Below are 17,537 nucleotides of genomic sequence, written 5' to 3'. Positions count from 1 at the left end.
TTTTTTCTTGATCTCTCACGCAGCAGTGGCACTTCCTTGAGTCGCTTGTCTTAACCGCTGGATTGACTCCTTATGCAGGCTCCATTGCCTGCAACAGTAAGATGGTAAGAGCAGTAAAGCCTGGTACACACCATGCAATTTCCCATCAGATAGATGGGTCGAATAGATCATTTCTGGCAGGTCCGATCTGATTCCCGATCGTTTTTCTGATCGATTTGCATACAAGTGACCGGAATATCGATCAGAAAAACGATCGGAAATCCGATCGGATCTGTCAGAAATTATCTATTGACTCATCTATCTGATGGGAAATTGCATGGTGTGTAACAGGCATAAGACCAAAGAGGAAGGTGGACCATTTGGAAGACATGCAAGACTGCAAAGCTTTCAAGGGAGATTCCAACTTTCTGGAAAAAACATGCAGCACACATTATCAGCCAGGTTTCACCCCGTCATTTTTCTCCTCAGCGTTCATGTGTATGAAAAAGAAAATGTAAAAACCCCTTTAACTCAGATCCAGATCATGGAATCATCCCTAGGAGGCAGTGTGCGACTGCCAAGAGGCATGCAGGGAGACCTCCATCAGCAGAAGCTGCACACAGTCTCCCTTTCCAAACAGCTATGCGACAGAAGAAAGCGGTTTGGTTCTTTTTGTTTTTTCCGAGTCAGCCTATAGTGAACAGACTGAAGACTTAACAAAGATGGCCAGCCAAGTGCAGGACTCTTGCATAAGGAGTCAATCCAGCGGTAAAGACAAGCATCTCAAGGAAGTGTCGCTGCTGCGTGAGAGATTAAGAAAGAGGCCTTCCCTGACCAGGAATCGAACCCGGGCCGCGGCGGTGAGAGCGCCGAATCCTAGCCACTAGACCACCAGGGAGAGATGAAAGAACATCCACATGAACGCTGAGGCGAAAAGTGACAGGATGAAAGCTGGCTGCTAATTTGTGCTGCGTGTTTTTTTCCAGAAAGTTGGAATCTCCCTTGAGAGCTTTGCATGTCTTCCAAATAGTCCAACTTCCTCCTTGGTCTTATGCCTGGTACACACCATGCAATTTCCCATTCGTGAAAGCACAGAGCTCTCTGATGAAGGTCTGGCAGGAAGGAGCAGTGGGAAGAGGAAGAGGGTAATAATGGGAAAGAGTGACATGAGTGACGGCAAAGCAATTCATCACGGCATGGATCGTTCGGGTGCCGCCGCGTGCTGTTCTCTGTGGAGTTGACTTATTTTACCGTCAGAAGGCTTGGGAGCCTTCATCTCTCCCTGGTGGTCTAGTGGCTAGGATTCGGCGCTCTCACCGCCGCGGCCCGGGTTCGATTCCCGGTCAGGGAAGGCCTCCTTCTTTTTTCTTGATCTCTCACGCAGCAGCGGCACTTCCTTGAGTCGCTTGTCTTAACCGCTGGATTGACTCCTTATGCAGGCTCCATTGCCTGCAACAGTAAGATGGTAAGAGCAGTAAAGCCTGGTACACACCATGCAATTTCCCATCAGATAGATGGGTCGAATAGATCATTTCTGGCAGGTCCGATCTGATTCCCGATCGTTTTTCTGATCGATTTGCATACAAGTGACCGGAATATCGATCAGAAAAACGATCGGAAATCCGATCGGATCTGTCAGAAATTATCTATTGACTCATCTATCTGATGGGAAATTGCATGGTGTGTAACAGGCATAAGACCAAAGAGGAAGGTGGACCATTTGGAAGACATGCAAGACTGCAAAGCTTTCAAGGGAGATTCCATCTTTCTGGAAAAAACATGCAGCACACATTATCAGCCAGGTTTCACCCCGTCATTTTTCTCCTCAGCGTTCATGTGTATGAAAAAGAAAATGTAAAAACCCCTTTAACTCAGATCCAGATCATGGAATCATCCCTAGGAGGCAGTGTGCGACTGCCAAGAGGCATGCAGGGAGACCTCCATCAGCAGAAGCTGCACACAGTCTCCCTTTCCAAACAGCTATGCGACAGAAGAAAGCGGTTTGGTTCTTTTTGTTTTTTCCGAGTCAGCCTATAGTGAACAGACTGAAGACTTAACAAAGATGGCCAGCCAAGTGCAGGACTCCTGCATAAGGAGTCAATCCAGCGGTAAAGACAAGCATCTCAAGGAAGTGTCGCTGCTGCGTGAGAGATTAAGAAAGAGGCCTTCCCTGACCAGGAATCGAACCCGGGCCGCGGCGGTGAGAGTGCCGAATCCTAGCCACTAGACCACCAGGGAGAGATGAAAGAACATCCACATGAACGCTGAGGAGAAAAGTGACAGGATGAAAGCTGGCTGCTAATTTGTGCTGCGTGTTTTTTTCCAGAAAGTTGGAATCTCCCTTGAGAGCTTTGCATGTCTTCCAAATAGTCCAACTTCCTCCTTGGTCTTATGCCTGGTACACACCATGCAATTTCCCATTCGTGAAAGCACAGAGCTCTCTGATGAAGGTCTGGCAGGAAGGAGCAGTGGGAAGAGGAAGAGGGTAATAATGGGAAAGAGTGACATGAGTGACGGCAAAGCAATTCATCACGGCATGGATCGTTCGGGTGCCGCCGCGTGCTGTTCTCTGTGGAGTTGACTTATTTTACCGTCAGAAGGCTTGGGAGCCTTCATCTCTCCCTGGTGGTCTAGTGGCTAGGATTCGGCGCTCTCACCGCCGCGGCCCAGGTTCGATTCCCGGTCAGGAAAGGCCTCCTTCTTTTTTCTTGATCTCTCACGCAGCAGCGGCACTTCCTTGAGTCGCTTGTCTTAACCGCTGGATTGACTCCTTATGCAGGCTCCATTGCCTGCAACAGTAAGATGGTAAGAGCAGTAAAGCCTGGTACACACCATGCAATTTCCCATCAGATAGATGGGTCGAATAGATCATTTCTGGCAGGTCCGATCTGATTCCCGATCGTTTTTCTGATCGATTTGCATACAAGTGACCGGAATATCGATCAGAAAAACGATCGGAAATCCGATCGGATCTGTCAGAAATTATCTATTGACTCATCTATCTGATGGGAAATTGCATGGTGTCACGTTCTGTGAAGGTAGATAGGTCCAGAGAGAGTCTGATTGCCGGTAATCTGCAGTATCACCGGAATGCAGATATATATCTGATTATAAGTGAGCTGCAGTCTCACCGACAATCCGATATATTAACTAACCTCTGGCACCTAAAGAGTGTAGTGATTGGTGCAACAGTAACACTAGAGGACTATGCCTCGGTACAGCAAGGCGTACTGTACAAATTCCTTCCGCAGCCCAAGCTCTCCTAGACAGAAGGAGTCGGGCAGCCAGCAGGAAGGATATACTGAAAGTAACCCTAAATAGGAAGGGTCACTGTCAGTGCGAGGAACCGCCTCTGACAGCAAGGTCGGTTCTCGAGGTCGGACAGGCCAGGTCGTACACACACAGGCAAATAAGGTACAATATCAGGAGGCTAAGGCGGAGTCTAAGAGCGAGCCGGGGTTCGGCAACAGGAGATCAGAAATATCAAGGTACAGTATCACAAGTTCAGAGGCGAAAACGAGAGACAAGGCAAGGTCGGCAACAGGAGATAAGATCGGCAGAAGTACAAGAGGATGAGGCAAGAGCAAGGTCAGAAACAGGCAAAAAGGTCAAAGGCACAGATAAATCACAATGGTATGGTCTTCCAGTACTTATATATTGGCCGTACCAATATATAGGTATACTGTGGATCCGAGAGCTAACACGGGTGTGATCGCTACAGCGGACACAGAATACTGACAGTCTGCTGCTTAAATGCAGACTGTCACTTCAGCAATCTCCACCCCCCCCGATGACGTCAGAAAAGGGGCGGCAACTGTCCCGGCAATCTGCTCATGGGATCCTCCTTCTCAGGGCATAAAGGGCGTGACGCTCCGTGCGTGCGCGCGTTGCCCTGCCCTGCTGAGACATGCTCCTAGTGACCCGTTGAGCGGAGGAGGAGGCCGCCGGGACAGACCGGAAGTTCGGGGTCCCGATGACGTCAGCCGCGAGCGCGGCGTTCGTACTACCGCTGGCGGTGGGGGTGAGTCCATGCCTGACATTACCCCTCCCCTGAGGCGTGGTCTCCGAACGCGCCAATGAAGGTCTATCAGGATTAGTATCATGAAATTCTCGTATGAGTTCCTGTGCATGAAATTGATGTGCTGGTACCCAGGATCTCTCCTCCGGGCCATAACCCTTCCAATGAACCAGGTATTGAAGAGAATTCTGAACAAACCGGGAATCCAGAATTCTCTCAACCTCATATTCAGGTTCACCGTCAACAAGCACAGGAGGAGGACCAGAGTCCGCATGTACTGCGGGTTTTAGTAATGACACATGAAATGTTCTTACTCCCCGCATTGACTGAGGTAATGTCACTTGATAAGATACCCGATTGATCCTTTTAGCTATAGGATATGGACCTATAAATTTAGGTCCCAGTTTTGCTGATGGCTGTCGTAAGGCGATGTGCCGAGTAGAGATCCAGACAAGATCTCCGGGAGAAAACTCCCACTCGGGAGAACGCCTTCGGTCAGCCTGTTGTTTCTGGACCGACACTGTTTTCTTTAAATTATTATTAACCTCCCTCCAAAGAGATCTTAGCGTCTCTTGCCAGACCTCCAGAGCAGGGAAAGGTGAGGTCCTGACAGGGAGTGATGAAAACCTTGGGGACCTTCCATTGACAATTTGAAAAGGTGAAAACCCTGAGGAAGAACTCCGAAGATTATTATGGGCAAATTCAGAATATGGTAAGTACTGAACCCACTCCGTCTGATTGTCAGCCACATAACATCGGAGATACTGTTCCAAGGACTGATTCATTCTCTCCGTTTGCCCATTGGTCTGGGGATGAAACCCAGAAGAAAAGGAGAGGGTGATTCCCAGTACCTTGCAAAATTCTCTCCAGAATTCCGAAACGAACTGCACCCCCCTGTCAGATACTATGTTTTCAGGAACCCCGTGAAGACGAAGAACGTGGATTACGAAAAGGTCAGCAAGTTCTTTAGCGGAAGGAAGTTTCTTCAAAGGTACAAAATGGGCCATTTTAGAGAATCGGTCAACAATGACCCAGATCACCGTATTACCGTCCGAGGGTGGTAACTCCCCCACAAAATCCATGGATACATGAGTCCAGGGCTCGGAGGGTATGGGCAGCGGCTGGAGGGTACCCACCGGAGATACACGTGAGGGTTTACTCCGTGAGCACACTGAACAAGATACAACAAAATCCTCGACATCACTCCTCCAAGAAGGCCACCAGACGCTCCTGGACAATAATTCTCTAGTTCGAGCCACTCCAGGGTGACCAGCTAGCTTATGAGCATGAAAGAATTGAAGTATTTGTAATCTGAACTGTAACGGTACAAACATGAGATCGGACGGTTTCCCTGCAGGACTATCCTGTTGGTAGGGAAGCAGAACAGATGCAATATCCTCCATAGAGTCTATACTGGCTAACACCACCTTCTCGGATAAAATTGGCTCTGGTTCGGAGGGCAGTACTGATTCAATGTCAAAGCATCGTGAAAGAGCATCAGCCTTGATATTTTTACTTCCAGGTTTGAACGTGATGATGAAATCAAACCTAGAAAAGAATAAAGACCACCGTGCCTGTCTGGGATTTAACCTCTTAGCCCCCTTCAGATATTCCAAGTTCTTATGATCTGTATAGACCGTAATAACATGTTCCGCCCCCTCCAGCCAGTGTCGCCACTCTTCAAAAGCCAATTTTACAGCCAATAGCTCCCTGTTCCCAATATCGTAATTTCTCTCTGCCTCAGAAAATTTTTTCGAAAAAAATGCGCAAGGGTGAAGTCTCCCTTGTGATCCGGAGTACTGTGACAAGACTGCCCCAACCCCAATTTCTGATGCGTCTACCTCCACGATGAATGGCCTGGATGAATCGACATGGTGCAAAATGGGAGCAGAACAAAAAGCAGTTTTAAGACTCGAGAAAGCAGAAATGGCTTCAGGAGACCAATTGTTAACATTAGCCCCTTTCTTAGTCATGTCAGTAAGGGGAGCTACCAGAGCAGAGTACCCCTTTATAAATTTCCTGTAATAGTTAGCAAAACCCAGAAAACGTTGTAAAGCTTTTAGACCAACTGGTTGCGGCCAGTCCAAAACTGCCGCAACTTTACTGCTATCCATAGCTAACCCAGATCTGGAAATGATATAGCCAAGGAATGGAACTTCATTGATCTCAAACAAACATTTTTCCAACTTGGCATATAATGAATTCTCCCGTAACTTTTGTAATACATATTGGACCTGAGACCTATGCTCCTTGATATTGCGAGAAAAGATCAGAATATCGTCCAAATAAACGACCACAAATTTCCCCACCACCTCCCTAAAAATGTCATTAACTAATTCTTGGAAAACAGCGGGGGCATTACACAGACCGAAGGGCATGACTAGGTATTCGTAATGCCCATCCTGAGTATTAAATGCCGTCTTCCATTCGTCACCCTGTCTGATTCTGACCAGATTGTAAGCTCCCCTGAGATCTAGTTTAGTGAAGATCTGGGCACCTGTGACCTGAGAAAAAAGGTCATCAATCAGGGGAAGTGGGTAACGGTTCTTTATCGTTATGGCATTAAGGGCTCGATAGTCGATGCAGGGACGCAGCCCCCCATCTTTTTTCTTCACGAAGAAGAATCCTGCCCCCGCGGGAGATCTAGAGGGTCTAATGAACCCCTTATCTAAGTTCTCCTGAACGTACTCCCTCATGGCCACCTTTTCAGGTCCTGTGAGATTATAAAGATGACCTCTAGGGGGCATGGTTCCTGGTCTAAGCTCGATTGGGCAATCATAAGGCCTGTGAGGAGGTAGTGAATCGGCCGATCGAGGACAGAACACATCGGCAAAGGAGCTATAAGGCTGAGGTAAACATTGCGGAGTTAAGTGAGTGGCACGAAGAGGGCATTTTGATATGCAGTGCTTCTGACAGTAGGATGACCAAGACAGCAACTGACCAGAAGCCCAATCGATCTGTGGAGAATGTAGCCGTAGCCAGGGAAGCCCCAGTATAATCGAGCAAGAAGGCATTCTGATAAGGTAAAATCGTAATTTTTCACAATGTAATACCCCAACGGTACAGATTAATTCAGGAGTAATAGAGACAGGTTGACTACCTTGTAATGGGGAATCGTCAATTGCAGTGACTATAATGCGTTTCTCAAGAGGAACCACTGGAATGCCTAATTTAAGTGCAAAATTAAAATCCATAAAATTGGCTGCGGCGCCCGTATCAACAAAGGCCTGCAGTGCAATGTTTTGTTTGTCCCAAGAAATGGAAATAGGAAATAGGATTTTATCTTTTGGAGGTATGGAATTCTCGCCCAGGGTAGTACCCCCGACTAACCCTAGGCGGAGAAGTTTTCCGGCTTCTTGGTACAAACAGAGGCGATATGACCTTTGTCCCCACAATATAAGCACAAACCCTCCTTCCTCCTTCTTAATTTCTCTGTCTCAGATAATTTAGAGTGACCCAGCTGCATGGGCTCCTCAGTAGAAGAGGAAGAGGCAAAACTTGTGGAAGGCTGTGAGCGCATGAAGGGTCGTTGCCTGGTAGACCTGTGAAACCGTACTCTGCGGTCTATCTTGATAGCAAGACTTATAGCCTCATCTAAAGTTCTAGGTTCAGGATGACTCAACATTAATTCTGACACAGAATCAGACAACCCTGTTAAGAAGCGATCCAAGAGAGACTGCGCCTCCCACCTGGTGGAAAATGACCATTTGCGGAATTCTGCAGCATAGATTTCCACTGAGTTCTGACCCTGTTTGAGTCTTTTTAGTCTCCTCTCAGCGGTGGCGGAAGTATCTGGATCGTCATATACGACCGCCATGGCTTCGAAAAAATTCTCTACAGAGGTAAGAGCCTCATGACCCACGGGTAAACTGTAGGCCCATGTCTGTGAGTCTCCTTGCAAAAGGGTTTTTATGAGCGTGACCCTTTGCAATTCAGAACCAGAGGAAATGGGACGCATTTGAAAATATGATTGACACCGATCCCGGAAATTACGGAAATCGGAGCGTTCCCCTGAAAACAACTTGGGTAACGACATTTTGGGTTCAACTGGCAAAACAGGAGTGGGATTAACTGGTGCCTGCAGGTTTTGCACAACTTCTGCTAGACGGTTAAGCTGGACCTGTTGATCTTTAACGGTCTGGTTTAATTGAGCGACGGCTGTCGTCAAGTTGTTAACCTGCTGGACCAGAGCATCCATATTATTGGTCCGCTGTACTGTCACGTTCTGTGAAGGTAGATAGGTCCAGAGAGAGTCTGATTGCCGGTAATCTGCAGTATCACCGGAATGCAGATATATATCTGATTATAAGTGAGCTGCAGTCTCACCGACAATCCGATATATTAACTAACCTCTGGCACCTAAAGAGTGTAGTGATTGGTGCAACAGTAACACTAGAGGACTAGGCCTCGGTACAGCAAGGCGTACTGTACAAATTCCTTCCGCAGCCCAAGCTCTCCTAGACAGAAGGAGTCGGGCAGCCAGCAGGAAGGATATACTGAAAGTAACCCTAAATAGGAAGGGTCACTGTCAGTGCGAGGAACCGCCTCTGACAGCAAGGTCGGTTCTCGAGGTCGGACAGGCCAGGTCGTACACACACAGGCAAATAAGGTACAATATCAGGAGGCTAAGGCGGAGTCTAAGAGCGAGCCGGGGTTCGGCAACAGGAGATCAGAAATATCAAGGTACAGTATCACAAGTTCAGAGGCGAAAACGAGAGACAAGGCAAGGTCGGCAACAGGAGATAAGATCGGCAGAAGTACAAGAGGATGAGGCAAGAGCAAGGTCAGAAACAGGCAAAAAGGTCAAAGGCACAGATAAATCACAATGGTATGGTCTTCCAGTACTTATATATTGGCCGTACCAATATATAGGTATACTGTGGATCCGAGAGCTAACACGGGTGTGATCGCTACAGCGGACACAGAATACTGACAGTCTGCTGCTTAAATGCAGACTGTCACTTCAGCAATCTCCACCCCCCCCCGATGACGTCAGAAAAGGGGCGGCAACTGTCCCGGCAATCTGCTCATGGGATCCTCCTTCTCAGGGCATAAAGGGCGTGACGCTCCGTGCGTGCGCGCGTTGCCCTGCCCTGCTGAGACATGCTCCTAGTGACCCGTTGAGCGGAGGAGGAGGCCGCCGGGACAGACCGGAAGTTCGGGGTCCCGATGACGTCAGCCGCGAGCGCGGCGTTCGTACTACCGGTGGCGGTGGGGGTGAGTCCATGCCTGACACATGGTGTGTAACAGGCATAAGACCAAAGAGGAAGGTGGACCATTTGGAAGACATGCAAGACTGCAAAGCTTTCAAGGGAGATTCCAACTTTCTGGAAAAAACATGCAGCACACATTATCAGCCAGGTTTCACCCCGTCATTTTTCTCCTCAGCGTTCATGTGTATGAAAAAGAAAATGTAAAAACCCCTTTAACTCAGATCCAGATCATGGAATCATCCCTAGGAGGCAGTGTGCGACTGCCAAGAGGCATGCAGGGAGACCTCCATCAGCAGAAGCTGCACACAGTCTCCCTTTCCAAACAGCTATGCGACAGAAGAAAGCGGTTTGGTTCTTTTTGTTTTTTCCGAGTCAGCCTATAGTGAACAGACTGAAGACTTAACAAAGATGGCCAGCCAAGTGCAGGACTCCTGCATAAGGAGTCAATCCAGCGGTAAAGACAAGCATCTCAAGGAAGTGTCGCTGCTGCGTGAGAGATTAAGAAAGAGGCCTTCCCTGACTGGGAATCAAACCCGGGCTGCGGCAGTGAGAGCACCGAATCCTAGCCACTAGACCACCAGGGAGAGATGAAAGAACATCCACATGAACGCTGAGGAGAAAAGTGACAGGATGAAAGCTGGCTGCTAATTTGTGCTGCGTGTTTTTTTCCAGAAAGTTGGAATCTCCCTTGAGAGCTTTGCATGTCTTCCAAATAGTCCAACTTCCTCCTTGGTCTTATGCCTGGTACACACCATGCAATTTCCCATTCGTGAAAGCACAGAGCTCTCTGATGAAGGTCTGGCAGGAAGGAGCAGTGGGAAGAGGAAGAGGGTAATAATGGGAAAGAGTGACATGAGTGACGGCAAAGCAATTCATCACGGCATAGATTGTTCGGGTGCCGCCGCATGCTGTTCTCTGTGGAGTTGACTTATTTTACCGTCAGAAGGCTTGGGAGCCTTCATCTCTCCCTGGTGGTCTAGTGGCTAGGATTCGGCGCTCTCACCGCCGCGGCCCGGGTTTGATTCCCGGTCAGGGAAGGCCTCCTTCTTTTTTCTTGATCTCTCACGCAGCAGCGGCACTTCCTTGAGTCGCTTGTCTTAACCGCTGGATTGACTCCTTATGCAGGCTCCATTGCCTGCAACAGTAAGATGGTAAGAGCAGTAAAGCCTGGTACACACCATGCAATTTCCCATCAGATAGATGGGTCGAATAGATCATTTCTGGCAGGTCCGATCTGATTCCCGATCGGTTTTCTGATCGATTTGCATACAAGTGACCGGAATATCGATCAGAAAAACGATCGGAAATCCGATCGGATCTGTCAGAAATTATCTATTGACTCATCTATCTGATGGGAAATTGCATGGTGTGTAACAGGCATAAGACCAAAGAGGAAGGTGGACCATTTGGAAGACATGCAAGACTGCAAAGCTTTCAAGGGAGATTCCAACTTTCTGGAAAAAACATGCAGCACACATTATCAGCCAGGTTTCACCCCGTCATTTTTCTCCTCAGCGTTCATGTGTATGAAAAAGAAAATGTAAAAACCCCTTTAACTCAGATCCAGATCATGGAATCATCCCTAGGAGGCAGTGTGCGACTGCCAAGAGGCATGCAGGGAGACCTCCATCAGCAGAAGCTGCACACAGTCTCCCTTTCCAAACAGCTATGCGACAGAAGAAAGCGGTTTGGTTCTTTTTGTTTTTTCCGAGTCAGCCTATAGTGAACAGACTGAAGACTTAACAAAGATGGCCAGCCAAGTGCAGGACTCCTGCATAAGGAGTCAATCCAGCGGTAAAGACAAGCATCTCAAGGAAGTGTCGCTGCTGCGTGAGAGATTAAGAAAGAGGCCTTCCCTGACCAGGAATCGAACCCGGGCCGCAGCGGTGAGAGTGCCGAATCCTAGCCACTAGACCACCAGGGAGAGATGAAAGAACATCCACATGAACGCTGAGGAGAAAAGTGACAGGATGAAAGCTGGCTGCTAATTTGTGCTGCGTGTTTTTTTCCAGAAAGTTGGAATCTCCCTTGAGAGCTTTGCATGTCTTCCAAATAGTCCAACTTCCTCCTTGGTCTTATGCCTGGTACACACCATGCAATTTCCCATTCGTGAAAGCACAGAGCTCTCTGATGAAGGTCTGGCAGGAAGGAGCAGTGGGAAGAGGAAGAGGGTAATAATGGGAAAGAGTGACATGAGTGACGGCAAAGCAATTCATCACGGCATGGATCGTTCGGGTGCCGCCGCGTGCTGTTCTCTGTGGAGTTGACTTATTTCACCGTCAGAAGGCTTGGCAGCCTTCATCTCTCCCTGGTGGTCTAGTGGCTAGGATTCGGCGCTCTCACCGCCGCGGCCCGGGTTCGATTCCCGGTCAGGGAAGGCCTCCTTCTTTTTTCTTGATCTCTCACGCAGCAGTGGAACTTCCTTGAGTCGCTTGTCTTAACCGCTGGATTGACTCCTTATGCAGGCTCCATTGCCTGCAACAGTAAGATGGTAAGAGCAGTAAAGCCTGGTACACACCATGCAATTTCCCATCAGATAGATGGGTCGAATAGATCATTTCTGGCAGGTCCGATCTGATTCCCGATCGTTTTTCTGATCGATTTGCATACAAGTGACCGGAATATCGATCAGAAAAACGATCGGAAATCCGATCGGATCTGTCAGAAATTATCTATTGACTCATCTATCTGATGGGAAATTGCATGGTGTGTAACAGGCATAAGACCAAAGAGGAAGGTGGACCATTTGGAAGACATGCAAGACTGCAAAGCTTTCAAGGGAGATTCCAACTTTCTGGAAAAAACATGCAGCACACATTATCAGCCAGGTTTCACCCCGTCATTTTTCTCCTCAGCGTTCATGTGTATGAAAAAGAAAATGTAAAAACCCCTTTAACTCAGATCCAGATCATGGAATCATCCCTAGGAGGCAGTGTGCGACTGCCAAGAGGCATGCAGGGAGACCTCCATCAGCAGAAGCTGCACACAGTCTCCCTTTCCAAACAGCTATGCGACAGAAGAAAGCGGTTTGGTTCTTTTTGTTTTTTCCGAGTCAGCCTATAGTGAACAGACTGAAGACTTAACAAAGATGGCCAGCCAAGTGCAGGACTCCTGCATAAGGAGTCAATCCAGCGGTAAAGACAAGCATCTCAAGGAAGTGTCGCTGCTGCGTGAGAGATTAAGAAAGAGGCCTTCCCTGACCGGGAATCAAACCCGGGCCGCGGTGGTGAGAGCGCCGAATCCTAGCCACTAGACCACCAGGGAGAGATGAAAGAACATCCACATGAACGCTGAGGAGAAAAGTGACAGGATGAAAGCTGGCTGCTAATTTGTGCTGCGTGTTTTTTTCCAGAAAGTTGGAATCTCCCTTGAGAGCTTTGCATGTCTTCCAAATAGTCCAACTTCCTCCTTGGTCTTATGCCTGGTACACACCATGCAATTTCCCATTCGTGAAAGCACAGAGCTCTCTGATGAAGGTCTGGCAGGAAGGAGCAGTGGGAAGAGGAAGAGGGTAATAATGGGAAAGAGTGACATGAGTGACGGCAAAGCAATTCATCACGGCATGGATCGTTCGGGTGCCGCCGCGTGCTGTTCTCTGTGGAGTTGACTTATTTTACCGTCAGAAGGCTTGGGAGCCTTCATCTCTCCCTGGTGGTCTAGTGGCTAGGATTCGGCGCTCTCACCGCCGCGGCCCGGGTTCGATTCCCAGTTAGGGAAGGCCTCCTTCTTTTTTCTTGATCTCTCACGCAGCAGCGGCACTTCCTTGAGTCGCTTGTCTTAACCGCTGGATTGACTCCTTATGCAGGCTCCATTGCCTGCAACAGTAAGATGGTAAGAGCAGTAAAGCCTGGTACACACCATGCAATTTCCCATCAGATAGATGGGTCGAATAGATCATTTCTGGCAGGTCCGATCTGATTCCCGATCGTTTTTCTGATCGATTTGCATACAAGTGACCGGAATATCGATCAGAAAAACGATCGGAAATCCGATCGGATCTGTCAGAAATTATCTATTGACTCATCTATCTGATGGGAAATTGCATGGTGTGTAACAGGCATAAGACCAAAGAGGAAGGTGGACCATTTGGAAGACATGCAAGACTGCAAAGCTTTAAAGGGAGATTCCAACTTTCTGGAAAAAACATGCAGCACACATTATCAGCCAGGTTTCACCCCGTCATTTTTCTCCTCAGCGTTCATGTGTATGAAAAAGAAAATGTAAAAACCCCTTTAACTCAGATCCAGATCATGGAATCATCCCTAGGAGGCAGTGTGCGACTGCCAAGAGGCATGCAGGGAGACCTCCATCAGCAGAAGCTGCACACAGTCTCCCTTTCCAAACAGCTATGCGACAGAAGAAAGCGGTTTGGTTCTTTTTGTTTTTTCCGAGTCAGCCTATAGTGAACAGACTGAAGACTTAACAAAGATGGCCAGCCAAGTGCAGGACTCCTGCATAAGGAGTCAATCCAGCGGTAAAGACAAGCATCTCAAGGAAGTGTCGCTGCTGCGTGAGAGATTAAGAAAGAGGCCTTCCCTGACCAGGAATCGAACCCGGGCCGCGGCGGTGAGAGTGCCGAATCCTAGCCACTAGACCACCAGGGAGAGATGAAAGAACATCCACATGAACGCTGAGGAGAAAAGTGACAGGATGAAAGCTGGCTGCTAATTTGTGCTGCGTGTTTTTTTCCAGAAAGTTGGAATCTCCCTTGAGAGCTTTGCATGTCTTCCAAATAGTCTAACTTCCTCCTTGGTCTTATGCCTGGTACACACCATGCAATTTCCCATTCGTGAAAGCACAGAGCTCTCTGATGAAGGTCTGGCAGGAAGGAGCAGTGGGAAGAGGAAGAGGGTAATAATGGGAAAGAGTGACATGAGTGACGGCAAAGCAATTCATCACGGCATGGATCGTTCGGGTGCCGCCGCGTGCTGTTCTCTGTGGAGTTGACTTATTTCACCGTCAAAAGGCTTGGGAGCCTTCATCTCTCCCTGGTGGGCTAGTGGCTAGGATTCGGCGCTCTCACCGCCGCGGCCCGGGTTCGATTCCCGGTCAGGGAAGGCCTCCTTCTTTTTTCTTGATCTCTCACGCAGCAGTGGAACTTCCTTGAGTCGCTTGTCTTAACCGCTGGATTGACTCCTTATGCAGGCTCCATTGCCTGCAACAGTAAGATGGTAAGAGCAGTAAAGCCTGGTACACACCATGCAATTTCCCATCAGATAGATGGGTCGAATAGATCATTTCTGGCAGGTCCGATCTGATTCCCGATCGTTTTTCTGATCGATCTGCATACAAGTGACCGGAATATCGATCAGAAAAACGATCGGAAATCCGATCGGATCTGTCAGAAATTATCTATTGACTCATCTATCTGATGGGAAATTGCATGGTGTGTAACAGGCATAAGACCAAAGAGGAAGGTGGACCATTTGGAAGACATGCAAGACTGCAAAGCTTTCAAGGGAGATTCCAACTTTCTGGAAAAAACATGCAGCACACATTATCAGCCAGGTTTCACCCCGTCATTTTTCTCCTCAGCGTTCATGTGTATGAAAAAGAAAATGTAAAAACCCCTTTAACTCAGATCCAGATCATGGAATCATCCCTAGGAGGCAGTGTGCGACTGCCAAGAGGCATGCAGGGAGACCTCCATCAGCAGAAGCTGCACACAGTCTCCCTTTCCAAACAGCTATGCGACAGAAGAAAGCGGTTTGGTTCTTTTTGTTTTTTCCGAGTCAGCCTATAGTGAACAGACTGAAGACTTAACAAAGATGGCCAGCCAAGTGCAGGACTCCTGCATAAGGAGTCAATCCAGCGGTAAAGACAAGCATCTCAAGGAAGTGTTGCTGCTGCGTGAGAGATTAAGAAAGAGGCCTTCCCTGACCGGGAATCGAACCCGGGCCGCGGCAGTGAGAGCACCGAATCCTAGCCACTAGACCACCAGGGAGAGATGAAAGAACATCCACATGAACGCTGAGGAGAAAAGTGACAGGATGAAAGCTGGCTGCTAATTTGTGCTGCGTGTTTTTTTCCAGAAAGTTGGAATCTCCCTTGAGAGCTTTGCATGTCTTCCAAATAGTCCAACTTCCTCCTTGGTCTTATGCCTGGTACACACCATGCAATTTCCCATTCGTGAAAGCACAGAGCTCTCTGATGAAGGTCGGGCAGGAAGGAGCAGTGGGAAGAGGAAGAGGGTAATAATGGGAAAGAGTGACATGAGTGACGGCAAAGCAATTCATCACGGCATGGATCGTTCGGGTGCCGCCGCGTGCTGTTCTCTGTGGAGTTGACTTATTTTACCGTCAGAAGGCTTGGGAGCGTTCATCTCTCCCTGGTGGTCTAGTGGCTAGGATTCGGCGCTCTCACCGCCGCGGCCCGGGTTCGATTCCCGGTCAGGGAAGGCCTCCTTCTTTTTTCTTGATCTCTCACGCAGCAGCGGCACTTCCTTGAGTCGCTTGTCTTAACCGCTGGATTGACTCCTTATGCAGGCTCCATTGCCTGCAACAGTAAGATGGTAAGAGCAGTAAAGCCTGGTACACACCATGCAATTTCCCATCAGATAGATGGGTCGAATAGATCATTTCTGGCAGGTCCGATCTGATTCCCGATCGTTTTTCTGATCGATCTGCATACAAGTGACCGGAATATCGATCAGAAAAACGATCGGAAATCCGATCGGATCTGTCAGAAATTATCTATTGACTCATCTATCTGATGGGAAATTGCATGGTGTGTAACAGGCATAAGACCAAAGAGGAAGGTGGACCATTTGGAAGACATGCAAGACTGCAAAGCTTTCAAGGGAGATTCCAACTTTCTGGAAAAAACATGCAGCACACATTATCAGCCAGGTTTCACCCCGTCATTTTTCTCCTCAGCGTTCATGTGTATGAAAAAGAAAATGTAAAAACCCCTTTAACTCAGATCCAGATCATGGAATCATCCCTAGGAGGCAGTGTGCGACTGCCAAGAGGCATGCAGGGAGACCTCCATCAGCAGAAGCTGCACACAGTCTCCCTTTCCAAACAGCTATGCGACAGAAGAAAGCGGTTTGGTTCTTTTTGTTTTTTCCGAGTCAGCCTATAGTGAACAGACTGAAGACTTAACAAAGATGGCCAGCCAAGTGCAGGACTCCTGCATAAGGAGTCAATCCAGCGGTAAAGACAAGCATCTCAAGGAAGTGTCGCTGCTGCGTGAGAGATTAAGAAAGAGGCCTTCCCTGACCGGGAATCGAACCCGGGCCACGGCGGTGAGAGCGCCGAATCCTAGCCACTAGACCACCAGGGAGAGATGAAAGAACATCCACATGAACGCTGAGGAGAAAAGTGACAGGATGAAAGCTGGCTGCTAATTTGTGCTGCGTGTTTTTTTCCAGAAAGTTGGAATCTCCCTTGAGAGCTTTGCATGTCTTCCAAATAGTCCAACTTCCTCCTTGGTCTTATGCCTGGTACACACCATGCAATTTCCCATTCGTGAAAGCACAGAGCTCTCTGATGAAGGTCTGGCAGGAAGGAGCAGTGGGAAGAGGAAGAGGGTAATAATGGGAAAGAGTGACATGAGTGACAGCAAAGCAATTCATCATGGCATGGATCGTTCGGGTGCCGCCGCGTGCTGTTCTCTGTAGAGTTGACTTATTTTACCGTCAGAAGGCTTGGGAGCCTTCATCTCTCCCTGGTGGTCTAGTGGCTAGTATTCGGTGCTTTCACCGCCGCGGCCCGGGTTCGATTCCCGGTCAGGGAAGGCCTCCTTCTTTTTTCTTGATCTCTCACGCAGCAGCGGCACTTCCTTGAGTCGCTTGTCTTAACCGCTGGATTGACTCCTTATGCAGGCTCCATTGCCTGCAACAGTAAGATGGTAAGAGCAGTAAAGCCTGGTACACACCATGCAATTTCCCATCAGATAGATGGGTCGAATAGATCATTTCTGGCAGGTCCGATCTGATTCCCGATCGGTTTACTGATCGATTTGCATACAAGGGACCGGAATATCGATCAGAAAAACGATCGGAAATCCGATCGGATCTGTCAGAAATTATCTATTGACTCATCTATCTGATGGGAAATTGCATGGTGTGTAACAGGCATAAGACCAAAGAGGAAGGTGGACCATTTGGAAGACATGCAAGACTGCAAAGCTTTCAAGGGAGATTCCAACTTTCTGGAAAAAACATGCAGCACACATTATCAGCCAGGTTTCACCCCGTCATTTTTCTCCTCAGCGTTCATGTGTATGAAAAAGAAAATGTAAAAACCCCTTTAACTCAGATCCAGATCATGGAATCATCCCTAGGAGGCAGTGTGCGACTGCCAAGAGGCATGCAGGGAGACCTC

General features: G+C 48.3%; 14 non-coding genes across 14 annotated transcripts; 8 read left to right on the top strand and 6 right to left on the bottom strand.

Moving 5' to 3' along the window:
• Positions 1-805: 805 nt before the first annotated feature.
• On the bottom strand, positions 806-877 carry TRNAE-CUC (transfer RNA glutamic acid (anticodon CUC)). Its single transcript has one exon. It is a non-coding gene; the product is annotated as a tRNA-Glu (tRNA).
• Positions 878-1,258: 381 nt separating this feature from the next.
• TRNAE-CUC (transfer RNA glutamic acid (anticodon CUC)) lies at positions 1,259-1,330 on the top strand. Its single transcript has one exon. It is a non-coding gene; the product is annotated as a tRNA-Glu (tRNA).
• Positions 1,331-2,145: 815 nt separating this feature from the next.
• TRNAE-CUC (transfer RNA glutamic acid (anticodon CUC)) lies at positions 2,146-2,217 on the bottom strand. Its single transcript has one exon. It is a non-coding gene; the product is annotated as a tRNA-Glu (tRNA).
• A 381-nt stretch (positions 2,218-2,598) lies between these two features.
• On the top strand, positions 2,599-2,670 carry TRNAE-CUC (transfer RNA glutamic acid (anticodon CUC)). Its single transcript has one exon. It is a non-coding gene; the product is annotated as a tRNA-Glu (tRNA).
• A 7,505-nt stretch (positions 2,671-10,175) lies between these two features.
• Positions 10,176-10,247, top strand: TRNAE-CUC (transfer RNA glutamic acid (anticodon CUC)). The gene has a single exon. It is a non-coding gene; the product is annotated as a tRNA-Glu (tRNA).
• A 1,268-nt stretch (positions 10,248-11,515) lies between these two features.
• TRNAE-CUC (transfer RNA glutamic acid (anticodon CUC)) lies at positions 11,516-11,587 on the top strand. The gene has a single exon. It is a non-coding gene; the product is annotated as a tRNA-Glu (tRNA).
• An 815-nt stretch (positions 11,588-12,402) lies between these two features.
• TRNAE-CUC (transfer RNA glutamic acid (anticodon CUC)) lies at positions 12,403-12,474 on the bottom strand. The gene has a single exon. It is a non-coding gene; the product is annotated as a tRNA-Glu (tRNA).
• A 381-nt stretch (positions 12,475-12,855) lies between these two features.
• On the top strand, positions 12,856-12,927 carry TRNAE-CUC (transfer RNA glutamic acid (anticodon CUC)). Its single transcript has one exon. It is a non-coding gene; the product is annotated as a tRNA-Glu (tRNA).
• An 815-nt stretch (positions 12,928-13,742) lies between these two features.
• TRNAE-CUC (transfer RNA glutamic acid (anticodon CUC)) lies at positions 13,743-13,814 on the bottom strand. The gene has a single exon. It is a non-coding gene; the product is annotated as a tRNA-Glu (tRNA).
• Positions 13,815-14,195: 381 nt separating this feature from the next.
• Positions 14,196-14,267, top strand: TRNAE-CUC (transfer RNA glutamic acid (anticodon CUC)). Its single transcript has one exon. It is a non-coding gene; the product is annotated as a tRNA-Glu (tRNA).
• Positions 14,268-15,082: 815 nt separating this feature from the next.
• Positions 15,083-15,154, bottom strand: TRNAE-CUC (transfer RNA glutamic acid (anticodon CUC)). Its single transcript has one exon. It is a non-coding gene; the product is annotated as a tRNA-Glu (tRNA).
• A 381-nt stretch (positions 15,155-15,535) lies between these two features.
• TRNAE-CUC (transfer RNA glutamic acid (anticodon CUC)) lies at positions 15,536-15,607 on the top strand. Its single transcript has one exon. It is a non-coding gene; the product is annotated as a tRNA-Glu (tRNA).
• Positions 15,608-16,422: 815 nt separating this feature from the next.
• TRNAE-CUC (transfer RNA glutamic acid (anticodon CUC)) lies at positions 16,423-16,494 on the bottom strand. The gene has a single exon. It is a non-coding gene; the product is annotated as a tRNA-Glu (tRNA).
• Positions 16,495-16,875: 381 nt separating this feature from the next.
• On the top strand, positions 16,876-16,947 carry TRNAE-UUC (transfer RNA glutamic acid (anticodon UUC)). The gene has a single exon. It is a non-coding gene; the product is annotated as a tRNA-Glu (tRNA).
• The last annotated feature ends 590 nt before the right edge of the window (positions 16,948-17,537 follow it).

The sequence above is a fragment of the Hyperolius riggenbachi genome, chromosome 8 (genome assembly GCF_040937935.1).
Source record: "Hyperolius riggenbachi isolate aHypRig1 chromosome 8, aHypRig1.pri, whole genome shotgun sequence".
Lineage (NCBI taxonomy): Eukaryota > Metazoa > Chordata > Amphibia > Anura > Hyperoliidae > Hyperolius > Hyperolius riggenbachi.
Note: the sequence above shows the minus strand (reverse complement) of the source record. Positions and strands in the feature narration are given on the sequence as shown.